At 47.8% G+C, this 5,334-nt stretch overlaps 1 long non-coding RNA gene across 1 annotated transcript; it reads left to right on the top strand.

Annotated features, from left to right (window-relative positions):
- The first annotated feature begins 523 nt into the window (after positions 1-523).
- LOC117072070 lies at positions 524-2,907 on the top strand. The gene is made up of 3 exons (XR_004432702.1): positions 524-701; positions 828-956; positions 2,767-2,907. It is a non-coding gene; the product is annotated as an uncharacterized LOC117072070 (long non-coding RNA).
- Positions 2,908-5,334: the final 2,427 nt, after the last annotated feature.

The following is a 5,334-nucleotide window of genomic DNA, read 5'->3' as shown; positions in this document are numbered from 1 at the left end:
TAAATAGCAAGGGAAGGACTCGGGGCACCCAGGGACCTCATGGGTATAAGCTGTGTCCTCGTGTGGCCCTAGCTGTGGCCAGTGACGTTATTCTCTTTAACCTCAGGCTTATTTTGTATAAAAACACAAAGGGACAGAAGTAGTTCAAGGGCCTCTAAAGACTTATGTAATTGTTAATAGGCCTACTTTTATGATTTCATATGTATTAAGAGCAAATCATGAAAAAAACTCACTTCTGTTTGAAGAAATCTTTACTGTTCTCATTTTTGTGGCAAGCAACATTGATTATTTGTTTAGTGAGCGTTAGTGCCCTCCTGCCCAGTGCTGCTGCCTGGCGTGTCCTCGCACACACCTCTGTCCATTAGTCTCCGTTCACCTTTCCGCCTAGAATTGTAGGATGGGCGCTGGGATCTTAGGGCTAGAAAGAAACTCTGAAGACCACTTTTAGGGGTGGCTTTTAGTAAGGGCTCTCCAGAGAAGACAGCCATCCAGGTGTGCGTGTGTCTCCAGGGGGAGGCTTGCTGCAGGGGCTACAGAGTCCAGGAAGCCACAGGACCCACAGCCTGCAAGCTAGAGTCCTGGGAGGGTGTGGCTTGAAGACTTGAGAAGTGGAGGGTGCAGATCCCACCCGGGTCCGAGGAGCTGAGACCCAGGAGCACGGGCGGCAGAAGACGGATGTTACTGGCCCATCAGCCAGACAGGTGGAGTGAACCCAGTTTTCCCCACCTTGCTGTTTTACTCGGGCCCTGGGTGGATAGGGTGGTGCCCCCCACACTGGCAAGGATGGGTCTCCACTCAGTCCAGAGGCAAACATGCATCTCACACAGAAATAATGCAGAACCAGCCATCTGGGCACCCCGGGCACGCTCAAGTCGATGCACAAAACCAACGCCGCGTGTGGCCCTGACATCTGCGTGTTCACATCACTCCATGCACATTGCTCGGTCATCTCCTCGGTGAGTTTGTAAGTTTGTTCTGTGGTTCTGGGGCTCTTTGTCCTGGGTGGTGGTGGTGGTGACGACAGGTTCCCCACCACCCCAGCTCAGGTATGGAAGGTGATGCCACCAACTGCTCCTTATTTCTCAGACACTTGAGCAGGTGCTCTGTGTAGCCAGTTCCACCTGCAGCAGCATCTGTTCCCTATGCCGATTCCATCCAGAGTGTGGCCTCCCTTCTGTCGAGGGTGCGGCCTTCTTTCAGGGGAGAACTGTGTCCTGTTCGCCTATGTCTCCTGTGGTCTATCTCATGGCTGAATAAGTAGCTATAGGATACCTCAGTGGCTGAATGATAGGTTCCTTGGAAGGAAAACTTGATACTTTTTTTTCTTTTTGGGATGGAGTTTCACACTCAACGCCCAGGCCGAAGTGCAATGGCACGATCTCGGCTCATTGCAAACTCTCCCTCCTGGGTTCAAGTGATTCTCCTCCCTCAGCCTCCCAAGTAACTGGGGTTACAGGCATCTGCCACCATGCCTGACTAATTTTCATATTTTCGTTAGAGACGGGGTTTCATCATGTTGGCCAGGCTCGTCTTAAACTCTTGACCTCAGGGGATGCACCCATCTCGGCCACCCAAATGGCCATGAGCCACGTCACCCAGGAACTTAATACCTTTTTTTTATTATTATTTTTAAATCATAATGGGCTTGTTAAATGCTTACGTTAATGTTTATTTTTTAAAATGTTATCTGTGACCTTTCAGCTTTTCATAGCACTTCTCATGTGAACATTTAAAAAAGGCCCTTTAGTCGTGGGGGAGAAGCGGTTATCCCTTTCTGCTGAGGGAGATGGAGGAACACGCCCTGGTGGGTCTGAGCACAGGCAGTCACCCCCGCCTTGGTGCTTGCTGAGGTCTGTTCTCCGTTCACCATAGCTGCTTCCACTCTCATTGTCAGCTTAAAAATAAACTTTTTCCTCTTTCTAATCAGAACACTTAGTTTGTTAACCGTCATGTTAAGGTATCGAGAATGATGGCTTTCAGGCCTCAGATAGGCCTCAGATATGAGACAAGTAGTAAATGCAGCTGACCTTGAATAACATGGGTTTTGAGCTTCGAAGAATCACTTATGTTAATTTTTTTTCCAACCAAACCCTTACTGAAAAAACCTGGCTTTGTGGAGGGCCGACGTTTCCTACATGCGGTTCCATAGGGTGGCCGCGGGGTCCTGTGGATACGTAATTTGGGTCAACTCGGGGCGTGTTCTGGAATCCATGTCCCTGTGTATACAGAGGGACAACTGCAGCTTTTTAAAAGTTTGTGTCCTGCCTTGTCCTAAAAAGGCTCCAAGGTGGATGCAAAATTATTTCATTCTTTTGGTTTTCTTGGTGGGATATTGATGTTTATTCTTCAGTGTCTAAAATCCTGAGTGAACAGAGTTAGTGCTTCAGGAACAAAGCCAGTCTGGAAACACATATTGAGATATCCACCTCTTCTTCATGGTTTCACAAAAGGCCATGATCATATTTTATTCAGTTGAACCGTAAGAAACTGCCAATATTTGCTGTTTTCGGCCTACAAAATGGCAAGTTCGTACGATATTCAAAACAAAGGCTTCCTGGATGGGGAAAATAGGAATAGGTAAGAACCTGAAATTGTCTGTCATGGCCTCTGAGTCACAGGTAAATAAACCTGCATGAGGGGAAGTTGGCTGTACAGCATTTTCCTTCTGTTTTGAGACTGTCAGAAAAAGGTGAGTTCCATTGCATTGGGGCCCTTTGCCTCACCTTTGCTGCCGAGAGGACTTTCCATTATATCTCTTGTTCCCAGTGCCCAGGAGGCTGATGCCACATAGAAGATCTGCAGGTTGGCGGATGTGAAACAGGCATCGGGCACGCTGTGCACCTTGGGAGGCATCTGAGAAGTGCGTGGTTGCAGCAGATCTGAGGTGAGGGCGTGTTCCATCTCCTCTCCCTTCTCTGGCTTTACAGGCCTTTGAAGTTGGTCCTGGAAAGTGAAATTAGTTAATACTGATTAGCTCCAGGTCAAAGCCGGGGCCGAAGAGACCCACCCTTCAGTGCGGATGTGAAGCATTGGGCCTTCCCATCAGGCAGCAGGGACTCAAGAAAGCCCCCACATGCCTTCCAGTTCCCTTATGTTGAAATTTTTTTTACTCGGCCATGCTGGGTCAATTTGGGCGGTGAGTAGGGGGTTCACATGGGGGTGTGCAGTATTCTTCGATGTCAGGTGCGAGAGTTGAATTTGTAGAAGCTGTGCAGATAGGAAAGGGCCTGACAGGGAGTACTGTTTACACGGAGCCGATTTAACGCGAGGTCTGTGCTCTGCCTGGGTCCGTGTTTGACTGGTGTCTCCCAGTCTGCAACAGGACGTTGACGTGACTCGGCACCATTGTCCCACTCTGTGTAGATGTCTGAGGATCTGTGCGCAGCTGCTCTGTTAGAATGAGTTGTGATAATGAACTGAGAAACAGTGAACAAACCCTGAATTGGTTAGCACTGGTTCCATGGCCACTTCTGCCGTGGTTGGAGTCTTTCATAAAAAAGTGTGCTGGACTCCTATGCAGAGCTCTGAATTTCAGAGGCCCTTTAACTTGGCAGCTAACCAGCTGCTTCCTTCAGAAGACATATGAATTCCCTTTACCTGCCAGGGTGACCCTGGGAGTTTGAAGATGAATGAGACAAGCCCTCCCTGTCTTATGGATTTTACTGTCCAGATGGGAGACAGATGTGGATGGTGAAGGAGGCCCTATCAGAGGTCAGCGCACGTCGGTTTTGTTTCTTCAGCACTTGCTCTGTTCAGGCGGTGCCCTGGGCCATGGGCAGAGCATCTGGGGACCCTGCCCATGGCATCCCAGGCACAGCTAGCATCTGCACCATCTTCATACTTGGCTTGAGTTTTGAGGAAGTACCGAGGATGGCTTCTGCCTTTGCTGGAGAGAGTTGGAAGTCAGGGCAGCCCTCCACAAGGAGATGATCACCAGCTGATTCCTCAAGAAGGAGAGGTGGTCCCCACATGGGCAGAGCAGGGCAGCATGCACAGACCTGGGTGTGGGGTCTGCTGGGAGACAGCAGGGGTGAGGTGTGAAGGCAGTTGGAATTTACAGGATAAATTATCACTAAGGCAATGCTGGGAAAACATAAAATTGGGACTCTCTGGAGTAAATGTGGACTGAGAGTGACCCTGGGCATGGGTGTTTTCAGGCTCTGAAGGCAGAGATTTAGGAAAGTGGGGCAGAGCTGAGCCCCAGATGAGGATGAAGACCACCCTTGGGATGTTGAATGAGACAGGGGTGGAACCCCAGTGAATGTCCTGGGGTCAGTCCAGCAGGAAAGCAGCAGAGGAGACCACTGTCTTCAAAAGCCCCGTGGGGCCTGCCTTTCAAAGTGCTGGGATTACAGGCATGAGCCACTGCTCCCTGCCGATACTTTTAAAATTTCTAAGCTACTCTCTCTCATACCCACTCCCGTATTTTTTTTTTTTAAACCAGGTTTATGGCTATATTTTTTCCAAGGGAACCAAACAGTTACCTGTTTGAAGTACAAATAACACCGTGTTTAAAAACAGAAAATGCCAATTTGCATAGAAGTTTCCAAATACCCAGTTGGTTTGAGCCTTGCATTGCAGTGTCACTACCTGCTCTTAAATTGCTACGCGATGTATAGATAGCGAGGCAGGGACGGCTCGTACATTTTCAGGTTTCGATTCTACTAACTTGGGCTACATTTTCATTGATTTTGGCACACCTGTGGGTGTGGCAAGCAATGCCAGGGTATTTGTTTTGAAGCTTGTCCAAGAACAGTTGGGAAGATTTTCACATTTTTAGAATTTTCATAGTAATAGTTATAATTTACAAAGAATTTAAAACTGTGTAGTCATTATTTTGCTTTTTCCTAGATGTGCCCCGAAACAGGGTTGCTAACTACAATTCTACATCACAGGATTCAGAACAGTACCCTTTTGGAGCAGATGCCTGTAATGGAGGATTTCCGCCTCGTCAGTTCACTTTAAGCGTGTTTAAAAGGTTTTCTTTGTCCTAGTTGGCACCTGTGGCTATAGTTTGTTTTCACTGCTGAGGAATATTCCATGATGGAAACCGTAATTCATCTGTTTTTCATATCGGTGGACATTTGGATGATTTTGGGAGGGTGTGGATGTCTATTCAGCCTTCATTTTTTCAGGATTTTTTGTAGAAGATAATGTAACAGTGTAACATCCTCTGCTACGGAGCCAACACGAACCCTGATTACATCCACACAGACTCTCACATAGATTCTCAGGCCTTGTGACCAACACACAGAACCATTTTCTTAAGTTGAAACACAGTAGCAGAACCTGAAGCCATGTGAACAGGTCCTCCAATCTTACACTTGGAATTCA

Source organism: Trachypithecus francoisi, unplaced genomic scaffold (genome assembly GCF_009764315.1).
Source record: "Trachypithecus francoisi isolate TF-2019V2 unplaced genomic scaffold, Tfra_2.0 Lachesis_group4, whole genome shotgun sequence".
Classification (NCBI taxonomy): domain Eukaryota; kingdom Metazoa; phylum Chordata; class Mammalia; order Primates; family Cercopithecidae; genus Trachypithecus; species Trachypithecus francoisi.
Note: the sequence above shows the minus strand (reverse complement) of the source record. Positions and strands in the feature narration are given on the sequence as shown.